The sequence below is a fragment of the Pteropus medius genome, unplaced genomic scaffold, assembly GCF_902729225.1.
Source record: "Pteropus medius unplaced genomic scaffold, Ma_sr-lr_union100, whole genome shotgun sequence".
Taxonomy (NCBI): domain Eukaryota; kingdom Metazoa; phylum Chordata; class Mammalia; order Chiroptera; family Pteropodidae; genus Pteropus; species Pteropus medius.
In genome coordinates, this window is record NW_024348533.1 from 5,151,493 (window position 1) to 5,165,714 (window position 14,222).

At 44.6% G+C, this 14,222-nt stretch overlaps 1 protein-coding gene and 1 pseudogene across 1 annotated transcript in view; one reads left to right on the forward strand and one right to left on the reverse strand.

Annotated features, from left to right (window-relative positions):
* Positions 1-14,222, forward strand: part of RASGEF1C (RasGEF domain family member 1C) — a 68,825-nt gene that overhangs the window by 17,588 nt on the left and 37,015 nt on the right. The window lies entirely within an intron of this gene.
* LOC120616735 (uncharacterized) lies at positions 13,483-13,601 on the reverse strand (annotated as a pseudogene).

Sequence of the window (14,222 nt, forward strand, 5' to 3'; positions counted from 1 at the left end):
CAGAGCCCCAAGACAGGAATGAGTACAGGGTGTGCAAGAGGAGAATTAGGGACCATTGGGCTTGGAGTCCAATGGGCGAGACCTCTTGGACCATGAGAAGGACTTTAGGAAAGAGCCAGGCATGTCATGGGATGTAGCCGATGGTGCCAACCAAGTCCACGTTCACACTTGTTGTGCATGGGGGGAAACGGAGGCTCAGGAGGAGCTCCTACAACACCCTTGCTGGTCATTTCTACTGCCACCGGCCTCACCTCTCCCCACTGGCCAGCTCTCGCCTGGTCTCTGCCTGTAACTGGGGCTTCTCAGATGACACTTTCCTCTCCTACTTCCTCTGGTAGGTCAGCTTCAGATGCATGGGCCCCAGTTCCCTGTGCACTCATGTTTGAAGGCTTCTTCCAGGAGGGGACACTACAGCTGGACCTTCAAGGGGAATGGAGAGAAGAATGTTCTAGAAGAGAAAGAACAGTGAAAGCCTGACTCGGAGGTGGGAGTATAGGTGGCACGTTTGAGGCACAGCAAGCAGGCGGATAGGTCTGGTGTTCGGAAATACTGTTTTTTGAAAAATCAACTCATTCATTAAAATGAATATATTTGATAATGAAATTTTAGCATTCCCACCTAAATCGCTAGCATCACTTCCCATTAATGTAAAGTGACCTTAAAAATTAATGTAATGAAAACAAACGTTATTGATTTTTAAAAAGAATAAAATTACAAAAATAAAAGCACCAGTGTTTGGTTCTCGGATAACACAACAATGCCGAACTCCACATCTCCCCCCATGCAGCTGAAATCTCTGCAGAGTGCACCAAGCAGTGAGCTGACTGGTTTGCCTGAGCTGGTGTTTCTCAGCCTGGGCTCAGAGCAGCCAGATACCCAGGAGGGATGTCAGCACCATCCGAGGAGGTTCCAGGAGGAACCCTCTGTTCTGGCTCAAGGAGGAGGAATGGGGTCTCATTGCTCAGAGACTGGGAAATTCCATTTTAAATATCCTTCCCACCCAGGCCCCCAAGCAATTCCACAAGGGCATCGCATGGGCCCTACAAGAGCCTAAACCCTGAAGAAGGGGACCCTTTGGTGAGCCCACTGCTGTCCTCTCTCTCTGTCCTCCCACCACTTGGGCCTGGGTACAGGCATCGTCATGGGAAGTGCGCAGCAGAACGGGGAAGGAACGCCCTGGCTTTCTGGCTGGAAGACCAAAAACAGGAGCTTCGGGTAACTGGCAAATACCATTGCGATTGTAGAAAGGGGGAGCTCAGGAAAGCAACCCCGGGGGGTTGTTTCTGAACCCAGGCCCATTCTCAGGCTGTGCGAGTATGGACCTGACCCTGGGCAGTGCATCACACACAGGCTTTGATAACTGAAGTACTGAACAGACCACGGCCTGGGTGTCAGATTGGCCACGAGGTGGCACACGCATTTGAATATCAACTCAGTGGCTTTGAAAACAGAATGTCAAAACCACAACCCGTAGAAGCCTTGTCAGAACTTTTGGCCCAAGCTCAGTGGGGTCAGTTGCCTGTGAAAACAAAAGTGCAAATATTTTTCGTAGGATTTAAACAAGACCCAAAATTTCAAAACATAGTATTCAAAATGGCCAGAACACCATCCAAAATTACTTGATGTGTAAAGGACTAGGAAAATCTCAACTTTCATAAGAAAACTAATAAACAGGTACCAACACTAAGATGAAGCAGGTGTCCAAATTATTTGACAAAGCAGCTATTGTAAAAATGTGCCAGCAAGTGAAGGCAAATGTTCTCAAAATAAATGGAAAGAAAGTCTCAGCAAAGTAAGGAAACATAAAGAAGAACCAAATGGAAATTTTAGGGCTGAAAGAATGCCATAACCAAAATCTAGAAACTGACAGGATGGACTCAGTAGCAGAATGGTGATGACAGAGAAAATGATCAGTGATATCAAAGATAGTTCGATAGAAATTATCTAGTCTAAACGACAGAGAGAAACTGAAAGAAAAATTAACAGAGTCTCAGGCACCTGTGGGATAATAGCAAAACATTTATGTCACTATAGTCCCAGAAGGACAGGAGAAAGAAAGCAGTGCAGAAAAAGTATTTGAAGAAATGTCTGAAAACTTGCCAATTTAGTCAAAGACAGAAACCCACACATTCAAGAACCCCCAAAATGGATAAATCCCAAACAGGATTTAAAAATTCACGCTCAGGCACATCATAATCAAACTGCTGAAAACTAAAGACAAAGAAAAAAAGCCAAGAAAAATGATTCTTTACTTATATGGGAAGGATGATTCACATTGTCGTAGATTCCTCAATAGAAACCATAGAGGTCAGAAGTAAGTGGGATAACATTTTTGAAGTGATGGAAGAAAAGAACTGTCAACCCACATATACACAGCAAATATCCTTGAGGAATGAAAATGTTATCAGCCATATCAGGTGAAATGACACTAAGAATTTATTGCCAACAGACAAGCTCTCTTGCATTGCTAAAGTAAGTTCTTCTGGTAGAAGGGAAATGACACCAGAAGGACACTTACCACATCAGGAATGAAGGAAGAGAAACAGAGATGATGACTCTTTGTATAAATATGATAGACTGCTCTCCTCTTGCATTAAAAAAAAAAAGTTTGATGGTTGAAAACAAAAATGATAACATTGTCAAATGGTCTTTTCAGAGTATGTAGACGTAACACATAAGTTGCCTACAGTATAGATGAGAGCGGGTAAAGCTATCTACATGGTGATTATGGTTTTCTGTATTCCACTTAAAGTGGTGACATGATTCTAAATAGACTGTGAAAAGTTGATTATGTATATTGTAATCCCTATTGAAACCTTGAAAAGAACTCTACAAAGAGATCTAGTCAAAAACCAAAGAGATAAATTAAAAAGGAATGCGAAAAATGTTCAAATGATTCAAAGAAGGCAGAAAAGGGAAAACGGAAGAATTAAAAATAGAGGCAACAAAAGAAAAAATAAAATGGTTGCTGTGAACTTAAAACTGTTCTAGAAAATCAAGTCTATCTTTAAAAAATAATAAAATGTTAGCCCTCATCCAAACACATCAATTAATTTATAAATTGTAAATAGTCTAAACTCGCCAATTAAAAGACAGAAATTGTCAGAATGGATTTTTTAGATGATCCAAATTTATGCTGCCTAAAAGAAATTCATTTCAAATGTAATTACACAGATAGGTTTAAAGAAAAATAATAGAAAATGGATATAACGTGAAAATACTAATCAAAAGAAACCTAGAGTGGCAATATTAATAACAGACAGTTAACTTCAGAAAATTACAAAGATAAAAAGAGATGTTACATAATGATAAAAGGGTCATTTACAACAAGGACGTAACCATCCTAAATGTGTATACACCTAACAACAGAGCTTCAAAATACAGGAAGCAAAACTGGCAGGACCGAAAGGTAAAACAGACAAATCCACAAATATAGGTAGAGCCTTCAATATTCCTCTCTCATTAATCATTAAAACTAGTAGACAGAATTTAGCAAGGGTATAGAAGAACTGAACGACCCCATCAACCAGCTGGATCTAACTAACAAATTACAAATGTATACAACACTTCACCCAACAACAGCAGAAGCTATATTTTCAAGCATACGTGGACTATTCACCAAGAGAGACCGTATTTTTGGTCATAAATCACATCTTAACAATTATGAAAGCATCACACTATCACAAAGTATGTTTTCTTACCATATCAGAAATCAAATATAGAATAATAACAGAAAAATCTCCAAATCCTTGGAAATTAAACAACACATTTCTACATAATCTAAGAGAGGAAGCCTCAAGGGAAATTAGAAAATATTTTGAACTGAATGAGAATGGAAAACAGCATATCAAAATTTGTGGGAATATCTAAAATGGAGCTTAAAAAGAAATCGAGAGCAGTAAATTCTCACATTGGTTATCAATTCTCCCCAAATTAATCTCCAGATTTACTGCCGTTCCAAACAAAATCTCAGCAGGATTTTTTGCAGACAACGACAAGTTCATTCTAAAATGTATATGGAAAGGTAAAGGAACTAGAATAGCTTAAAACACTAAAATATAAGTAGTAATAAACATGTATCTATTTATGACAATACGTGCCTGTAATAAGAGACAAGGGGAGCCATTTAGCCAATGTCACTAACGAAAGGCTGTTTGGCTTTGAGTTGCTCGGGGTGACACAGAGGGTCTAGGTCAGGAAGACCTTTCCATCTTGGCTCTGAGAATCTGAGACTTGCACCCGGGTCTGCTGTGCATGGCAACACATAGTCTGTGGCCCCTCCATCCACTGCCGGGGACTGGGGTCCTTGGGGCTGGTGGCTAGAGCTTGGACTTGGAGTGCAAATGTCCCCCCTCCTGGCCCAACTGGATCCTCACATAGTGCTTTGAGACTCTAGGGTGAATGCCGAGCCACTGCGTGGGGCCTCCATGGCCCAGGTAAATGGAGGGCCCAGGTAGCTAGAGGCAGGCAAACTTTGTCTTGATTTGCAGAAAGAAGTGGGGCCTGGGAGCAGAAAGCCAGGAGGCTGTTGCCTCAGGGCACTCCCCTCTGCACACCAGAGCTAGTCAAGGCCAGGGACTTCTCTCCCGGTCCCGCTAATTCAGTGAGGAAAGGAGGCCCTGAGAGGGGAAACGTGGTATCCGAGGGCACACTACAGGTCAGCACCCAGATAGGCCTGGCACCTGATGGTCATCCATCTACTCAGGCAGTTCTCCATTTTAGACATGCTTGGCGGGTATCCACCATGTGCCCACGCACAGTCCAGGCACGGGGATACATCAGTGGCTGTGTGAGAGACCACGTTCTCGAGTGATCTTGTGGGGAGGACTGGGAAGAAATAAGAAAACAGACAGGAGCCCCTTAATAGGTGGCAGGGACTGCGAGGAAATAACCCCAGTGAAGGGACTCTGAGGGCCCGCAGAAGGCTGCCTAGTGTGATCTAGGAGGTCCCTATGCACTTCTCCCTCACATGCACAGTGCTCCAGGCACAGCCTGATGTCCTACACTTAACTCAGTCTGACTCTGTCTACCTGGAGGTAGCATGAGATCCCACAGCTTAAGGCCTCCCACAAGACTGCCCCCCACCCCTTCCAACTCCAATCGCAAGTCCAGGTTGTCACATGGACTTCTGACCAACTGGCTATAAATCAAAGGTTGCCACAACCCCTTCATTGGGTTCAATTAATTTGCTAGAGCTTCCATGCCCTCTCCTAGCACCTCCACGTGTCCACCAACCTGGAGACTCTCCGAAACCTGACTTTATGGGTGTTTATGGTGGCTTCATTACACAGGCACAATGGATAAAACCATTGGCTATTGGCCATCGGTTCAACCTCCAGCCCCTCCTCCCTGGAGGTTGGGGTGGGACTGTTAGTTTCAACCCTCCAATCACTTAGTTGGTTCCCCTGGCAACCATCCCCATCTTTAACACAAATCAGGTGCTGGTGAAAGCAATTTGTTATAAATATCGACACCTTTGTCACTCTTACCATTTAGGAAATGTTGCAGGTTTTAGGAGCTCTGTGCCAGGAAAGGAGATGGCTATTTTTCTCATTATTAATCACAATGTCACACAAGTCCTCTCCAGGCACAGCATCCCAGCGAGGTCTGGGTGACGGGGAGTCAGCCAGGTGAAGTGAGGGACAGGTGCTCCAGACAGAAAGACCTGCTAATGCAGGTACCAGATGGCATATTCCAGGTACAGAGTGATGCGCAGGAGGCAACACTGCACCCTCCGCTGTTCTCTAGTGCCCTGGCGGTTCCCACCCTCCCCAGAGTCCCGATTCCAGTCAGTGTGGACATCTGCCCACACCCCCCAGGCTGCGTCCAGGACATGAAGTATGGAGATCTGGGGTTAGGCTCCCCAGGCTCCCACGCGATGCCCAGTCACCTGGTCTACACAGGTGAGCCCATTCTGACCGCTTGCACCCCACCACCCTTGCTTCTCAGGCCACTGAGCACTCCACAAGGCCAGCCAGCGCCTGCTGAAGTCAGATCCTCCACAGCCATTTCTCTCACCTCCCTGGGGCCCCTGCCTTTGAAACTAGCTTTAGCTTCGCTACCTTCAAAGCCCACTCACCCGTCTGGCTCTCTTCACCTCCCAAAAGATGCGAGCAAAGCAGAGGGGGTCCTCTCCCACCTGCCTCCTCTCGCAGCCCTTTCCCCTCCCCAAGCCTAAGACATCTTTCTAGTCTGGGGGCTGTGGGGAGCCTGGTCTGTGTCCACGCTGACTCTCCCAGGCGTTAAGATGCAGACGTCTGGAAGAGAGGCCTGTCCTCTGCTCTCCTCCCTGGGCTCTGAGCACAGGCCATCTGTGCAAATCAGGAAAAGGGGGCACTGGTGGGGAGACTAGTGATTCTCTCAAGTGACAGATAGTCCCCTCCCTTCGGTCTCTGCAACCCACCAAGTTAGGGACACTTGTGGGCACGTGCCCCTTCCTGCAGTTCTGTCATCGGTCTTGTTGACGCATTTCCCTAATATCACCACAATGTGTTATACTGTAAAGGCTATAAATATGCATGTAAGTGTCAGCACCAAAGAAATGCCTGACGCCATTTGCAGGACGTGTGTATGAATCCACACGAGACCCACCCGGTTTTCACAGGCAAGTTCTTCCACTGTGCATGGTTTGTTATATTGGTGTGAGACCCTTCCTAGGGCAGATATTCTTCTCACCTTTTTTCCCACTTGTGTTTCTAACTAGAGGCTAATTTTCTATTAGTTAGACTTAAAGACAGTTTTAAAGCTTTCCTTACTCTGTATCATTGGTGTCAGGGATATTGTATATGGCTTATCTGAACTAGGGGGCCAGATTTTTCTTCCTGGAGGCAAAGCTGACGTGGATGAGGGGGATGATGCTAGGATTATATTAAGTTAGAAATCTGGGTGAGGGAAGCTCTGAGGTCTTTCCCAGAAGGCTCCGCTGCAGAGAGCCAGTGGAGTGATGCCAGGTGGTAAAGCGATGGCCAGTGTGTGACACCAACACAAGGGACACACGCCCCCAGGACAAAGCCCACCCCTTGCACAGCCTGGAGAAGGGTATCTCAGCTCACAGAGCAATACATGCAGGTGCCTGGGGGCAGGAGTCCAGCCTGGAGGCTCCTGAGACTAATGGCACATGGAAGGAAGTAGGTACCTTGACTGGACCCTGGAGTCCTCACTGATTTGTCTGCCACTCGGGCTCAGGCAGAGCCAATGGCTTCTTGCAGAAGGGACCTGGGAGGGGTGCTGGGCTGAGCCACAAAGAACTGGGGGGAACTGCAAGAAACACCTCCAACTTAGCAGAGAGGGACCGTACCATGGGTGCATTCCTGTCCATCTTCCATGGGATAAATCAGGCACAGGTGGGCAGTCCTCAGTCCTGAAAGTAGGAGTGTCACCTGGGACAATTTTTTGCTTTTAAGATTCTTTCCATTTCTAATGAGAGAGGCCCAACTCAAATTGGCAAGAAAAAAAAAGGAAATTTACAGTTTCAAATAAATAAAAAGTCTACCAGTGGAACTAACTTCAGCTGCAGCTGGATTCAGTTCTTGAATCTGTGCTCAAGGCCTGTCCTCCTGCTTGTCTTAAAGGGACAGGAAGGGGGACTCCCAGCCTCCTCTTGGTGGCTAGACGGCTGCCAGCAACTTAGGCCTTCATCTGCTCAAACTCCAGTCCTGCTGGAAAGAGAGCATCAGGAGGGTGGGCCAAATAAACGGTCCCCCTGAAATCTCCACTAAAATATGCTAATAAAACTTTCAATAAAAAAAAACAAAACATAAAAGAAAACATAAGGACAGGGAGAATGGGAGTAGCAACAACAGCAAGAAACTTAGGAAGCTCTAAAGAAGGTGGATAAGTAAGCAGTGATAGAGCAGACCTGAAATAGCCAATCCCCAGTCTGTGGATAAACTAATGGGGGTGACTACAGTCAGGAGTTACACCCACAGCTCCTCTTATCAACCCCAGTATCAAAGTTCCCCCAAAACGGCCCACCCAGATCTCCCCACAGTGAGCTTGTCCATAAGCCCTGTCCTTTCTCTCAGTGTCCAGTCAGCTTTAGTTTCCATCTGACCGCCAAGGATTCCCAGACATCTGAGGAATGCTAACATGGCAGATGGCAACCAAGACAAATGGGAGGAGATTGGAGGAAACAAAAGCAATACAGGAAGAAGAAAAATTCAAATAAAAGTTGTTATCAATATCTACGGAGAGGTAAGAGAAGATATTACATCAATGAGAAAAGAATTTCATGTTATACATTTAAAAAGGAACATTCAAAGGAAAAATAACTCATGGAAATTAAAATACATGTCAGCAGATATAAACAATAGAAGGTTTGGAAGATAAAATTGAAAAATCCCTTCGTAAAGTCAAGCAGTAAGATTTTTTAAATGGATGGTGGTGTGTGCTCACCCTCCAGAAAAAAAAATGGAAAACAAATCCAGGATATCCAACATAAATACAGAGAGTTTCAAACAGAGAAAAGGAAAGAGAGGAAATCACCAGTGAAATGACTTAATAAAATTTCCCAGCACTGAAGGGCATTAGTTTCCAGCTGGAGAGGCTGGAAACTGTTTCACACAAGGGATGGAAAAGACCCATACCAAGGCGCATCATTATGAAATCTCAGATACTGGGATGACCAAGTGTCTCAGTTTGCCTGGGACAGAGGGGTTTATCAGGATATAGAACTTTCAATGCTTAAACCAGGATAGTCCTGGGCAAACAAGAATGGTTTCTCACCCTACTGGGACAAAAACATGTTACAATGTTTGTAAAGAAGCCAGAAAACAATGCGTTCAAAATTCCAAAGAAAAAGGATTTCTAATTTAGACTTCTATACCTTGCCAAACTGTCCATTGTATTAGCAAGTATGATGGTAAAGTGAGAATATTTCCAGGCATGTAAATCCTCAAAAAATTTACTTCCTAAGCACCCCCTATCAAGAAGCTACTGGAGGATAGGCTCCATCAAAATGAAAGTATAAAGCAAGAAAGAAGAAAGCACAAGAGACAGGAAGCAGGAGATGAGATGACAACACGAGATGACAAGGGATCTCTTGGCAGATGGTGAAAGTGATCCCAGGATGACAGCCCTGCACCAAACTTGAGGGCAACTGAGCCATACTGCAGCGGTGTCATTCCAGAGACAGACATTTACCACCAAGTCTCCCACTTCTGTTGGGCCATCTTCCTAATTTGAAGACAGACAGACAGGCAAACTTGGCCTAGATTCTCATGGGGACATGCATGTCACTCACAGAAGCTTTCAGTTTCCCTGAGAGATGGCAGTGGGCCACAATGAGCTCAGGAGCAGGGCGTACAGAACAGCCCACTCCCTCTGCCCACCCTTCTGCTGTATGTCCAGCACCTAGAGCACACTGCAGCCTTGCCAGGCAACTGGCTGTGGAGCCCTATTTCCCAAGACTCACTCTTGACCTTGCTCACAACTTCCCCAGAAGGGGCCTTGTCACCTCCCAGAGAAGTGTACGTCAGACCACAATCCCGAGACGGTTCCACCCAGCAGGGGCCATGCTGCCCTCTCCTTGCCCAGATGGTGTGTGCTTGCCCTCCATGTTCAAGACTATCGTTTAGGGACAGATTACATGAAGATGATGGAACTATAAATAAAAGCTATTAACACAAAAATCAGAATGGTCATCACCACTTGGACATAAAGGCGAAGTTCATTTTTCTGGTTCTTATTCAGATAAAAATATTCTAGCTAGTTTGTAAAATGTTTCCTCACCTCAGTAGTGTTGGCTTGTGTTCCATTTTCAAGGTTAGGAGGTATATTGTGGGGATAGATACACAGGTAGAACTATAAAGAAAAGAAAGAGAACGATTAACACAAAAGTCAGGGTGGTCATCATCCAGAGGTTAGGGGACTCAGAAGTCACTTGATTGAGAAAGGTGCATAAGGGATCTTCAGGCATGGGTAATGTTCTTTTTATTAGCTTGGGTAGCAATTCAGAGGTGTTCATGTTAAAATAATAATAATTATTATAATTATAATTATAATTATTATTATTATTATTAACTATTATTTAAATTGTAGATATTTTTATAGACTCTTCTGTGTTTACTTTTTTTTTTAACATAAAGAGAGGAAAAAATATCAAGGAAACATCTCTCTATGGTGGTCTCCAAACAAAGATTGACTCTGACTGAATAGTCTGGGAGAGGATGTTGCACTCTCATTGACCCCATTTACCTCCTACCACTCTAACCAGGATTTCAGCCAGGGGGGAGAAGTGGTTCCTGGAAGTAAGGAAGCATGGCAGTTGGGAGGCTAAAACAAAATCCTTTCGCTCTGGTTTGGGGGAGCAGTTGGGTGATGTCTTTGGATTCCCTTGAGAGGACTGGTGTCCTTCAGCCCCATGCCTATCCTTCTAGAAGTGTATCCTCAGGAGATAATTGTGAATATGGACACAGAACGAGGGAGCTGATGGATTATGGAGCAAGAGAAAGGCTGACTCTTCTCTCTTTGAAAGCTCCCTATTTTTACTTACCAACCTGTGGTGAGTCTGGGTTCTATCAACCCATACTTGACAGACCGCCTGCAAGCTGGGCCCTGAGCTCTTTGGGACCTGGTGCTTCCTGAGCTGTGGAAGCAGCAGGCTCTGTCAGCAGGAGCTAAGGGCCAGGTGGAACACAAAATAACGCAGACCCCTCCTCACCCACAGCCAGGTCTGTTGGGTGGCCTTCCAAAGGCGAGGCCAGGTGCCTTCCCAGCCTGGGCACCAGAAACTCTGGGCCTGATCAGGCCTGGGGGAAGCCCCAGCATCCCCACAGCATCCCTTCAGACTCCAGGGAACAGGGAGGAGCCCTTCGTGGGCCCCAAACTGGAATGACATGAGTGTCTCAGCTCCAGGCTTTGTCAAGGAGGAAGAGGAAGAGGACCACAAGGTTTCTTGGGACCTGGACAAGATGCTGCCATGGCTCAGAGCATCTAGGCCCGAGCTAGCATGTTTCAGGCTCCAACCTCAGGTGGACTCTTTCTTCCTTTGAGGTTCCTATGAATGCAGGGAAGGGCTTGGCCATTGGTCTCATCCTCAGCTGAGTCCAACAGGGGCTGCTCAGGGGGCTTCCTTCCTCCCAGAGGCCAGAACATGTTGAGATTCGCAGCACTTGGGTTGCCCTCCTCAAACTCACAGCCCCTGAGCCCGGCTCCCCTGCTGATCCTCTGGGCCACGTCTGCCACTCAGCCTTTCCCTTCCTAGGGCCAGTAACCACCGAGAGTCAGGGGCCCTGGGATCAGGTAATAGTCACCAGCTAGTAATGCTGTCCACCCCACATTACCCTGAGGAGCCCAGGTTTGCTCATATGTAAGATGGGAAATCATTCCCATATGGTTCCCATAAGGATTAAGTGACATATGAAAACAAAAGTCACATGAAGCATGACACAGAATCTGTTTCTTCCTTGAACTGAAAACTTGGGCTCAGAACCTGTCTGGGTCAGACAGGTTCCTGGAGCAGGAGCTCTAACCAGGATCCTTAGAAAGGGCCCCAAGTTCAGCTTCCCAGCCCCCAAGAACACAGAGACCGTCCCTTTTCCTGCAGAAGCAGTCCCAAGCAAAGATGCCCATTTGGCTCTCTCAGCCATGGCTTGGGCCAACTGAGGCTCCAGATACCCTACCTGGGGGACAGACCTGACCTGGACCCTGTGAGAACACTTTGGAATCTGGGCCTCTTCTCAGAACTTCCAGGGGCCCTGCACAGATAGAAGTGAACTGAACAAGGCCGAAACATGGGCTCTGAGGAGATCCATCAAGGCTGGGGAAAGAGGAGGCCTAGGGCTTTCAGGACACATGCAAATTTGAGGCCATGTGGCCCCAGTCCTCCCAAAAGCTGCAGAGGGACTAAGAACATCATCTTTAGAGGGCTCTCAGCTCTGTCCCCAGAGCATACCTGGGACAATCTAAGATGCTTATTCCCACCAGTACTGTTTCTACTGGAAAGTTCTGTCCAATGCATTATGACAAGAAAAGGAGGTGATGTTTGACCACTAGAAAGGAAGAGATGAAATTACCATTAATTGTAGATATAATTGACCTCTGGAAAACCCAAGACTGTTAAAACTAATGAGATATAAAAATCTATATATAAAACCCAATAGCAATATCCAGTTAAAGGTATAATAGAGGGATGTCAGGGAAGATAGTGGAGTAGGAAGCATCAAGATTCCATCTCCAGCTAGATGAGTTAACTGGCAGAATCTGTCTGACATAACCATTTGAACATTGTGGAGTCTATCTATTTGAAGGCTTGCAGTTTCCAGAGAAAGGCTTAGACAGTAAATCTCCGTTAATTTTGGTCACTTGAGGGCCTTGGCATGGTAGCAGCTACCTATCCTCCACCCCTCAGCCTTATGGCAGGCAGCTATGCACATGTTCTTGGAGCAGCTTGTGCACAGCTTGCGGGAGCCAAGGTGGGCAATAAGGGCCTCGTTTTCCAAATATCAGGGATCTGGGATCTGAGGCTTATTGCTACTTCTGATTGTGGTGGTGCTGATATAGAGGTCACCATAGTTGCAATCCCCACTGCCTGAAGAGGCTGCCAAGGGATTTAAAGGGCCAGAGCCTCAGTTTAGTCCTCCTTCTTTTTTCCCATTTTTCCCTTTTGGGAGCCAGGATTCGAATATTCAAAAGCAACCACATGTGGGGAGAGGGAGTTTTAAAAGTTACGGCACATGTTCATGGAAAGGTGCAGGCTCAAAAAGACCTAAAAAGACCTTAATTTTACACATCAAGTTTATCTCAGCTCAGAGGTACCCTACAACATTTTTTTTTTAAATATACCCTGGGGAAATCTAATTTCCAGAGTTAGCAGAGTTACCCCATTATAAGACTCAAATGTCAGGTTTTCAACAACAACAACAACAAAATACAAGGGATACAAAGAAACAAGAAAGTATGGAGTATTGAAAGGGGGGGGAAAAAAGACAAACAGAAACCGTCCTTGAAAAAAACAGATGATGGACTTATTAGACAAAGACAGGTGTCCAGTTAAGAAAACTATGAACAAAATAGAAATACCAGTAAAGACATGGAAAACATAAAAAGGAATCAAAAGGAAATTTTGGAGCAGAAAAGTACAGTATCTGAAATGAAGAATTCACTAGACATATTCCAAAGCAGATTTGAGCAGACAGAAGAAAGAATAAGCGAACTTTAAGAGAGGGTGATTGAAATTATTGAGTCTGAGGGACAGGAAGAAAAAAGATTGAAGAAAAGTGAACACACAGAGCCTAAGGAGCCCGTGGGACACCATTAAGCAGACCAATATCCACCTCGTGAGGGTTCCAGAAGTAAAAGAGAGATGATTTGAATAAATAATGGTTGAAAACTTCCCAAATTTGATGAAATACATGAATATAAACATCCATGAAGTTCAACAAACTCCAAATAAGATAAACTCAGAGACCCACAATGAGGCATAATATAATCAAACTCTTGAAAGACATAGACAAAGAATTTATTTATTTATTTTTTATTAAATGCCTGTAGCACCTGGTATTCCAAGGTGGTCTCCCATCCAAATACTAACCAGGCCCAACCCTACTTAGCTTCTGAGATCAGACGAGATTGGGCATGTTCAGGGTGGCATGGCCGTAGACAAGAATCTTGAAAGCAGCAAGAGAGAAACAACTCATCACATACAAGGGACCTTCAAAAAGATTGTAGGCAGATTTCTCATCAGAAACTTTGGAGGCCAGAAGGCAGTGGGTCGACATACTCAAAGTACTGAAAGTAAAAACGTTGTCAATCAAGAATTCTATATACAGCAAAACTGTCCTTCAAAAATGAGGGAGATATTAAGACATTCCCAGATAAACAAAAGCTGAATTCATTACCACTAGAACTGTCACATGAGAAGTACTAAAGGAAGTCCTTCAGGTTGAAATGAAAGGACATTAATCAATAACTCAAAGCCATATGAAGTTATAAAGATCTCTGATAAAGATATATACATGGACAATTATAAAAGTATTATTGTAGCTCTGACATGTAACTCCACTTTTTGTTTTCCATATGATTTAAGAGACTAATGCATTTTTTAAATAATTTTTTAAAAATAAAGTATGTTTTTGAATATGAAATGCATAAAGATATGATTTTGTGACATCAGTAACTGTAAGGGGCTAGGGGCAGAGTTTTTGTATGCTATTGAAGTTAAGCTAGTATAAATTCAAATTAGAGTGTTAACTTTAAAATGGTAAACATAATCCTCATGGTAA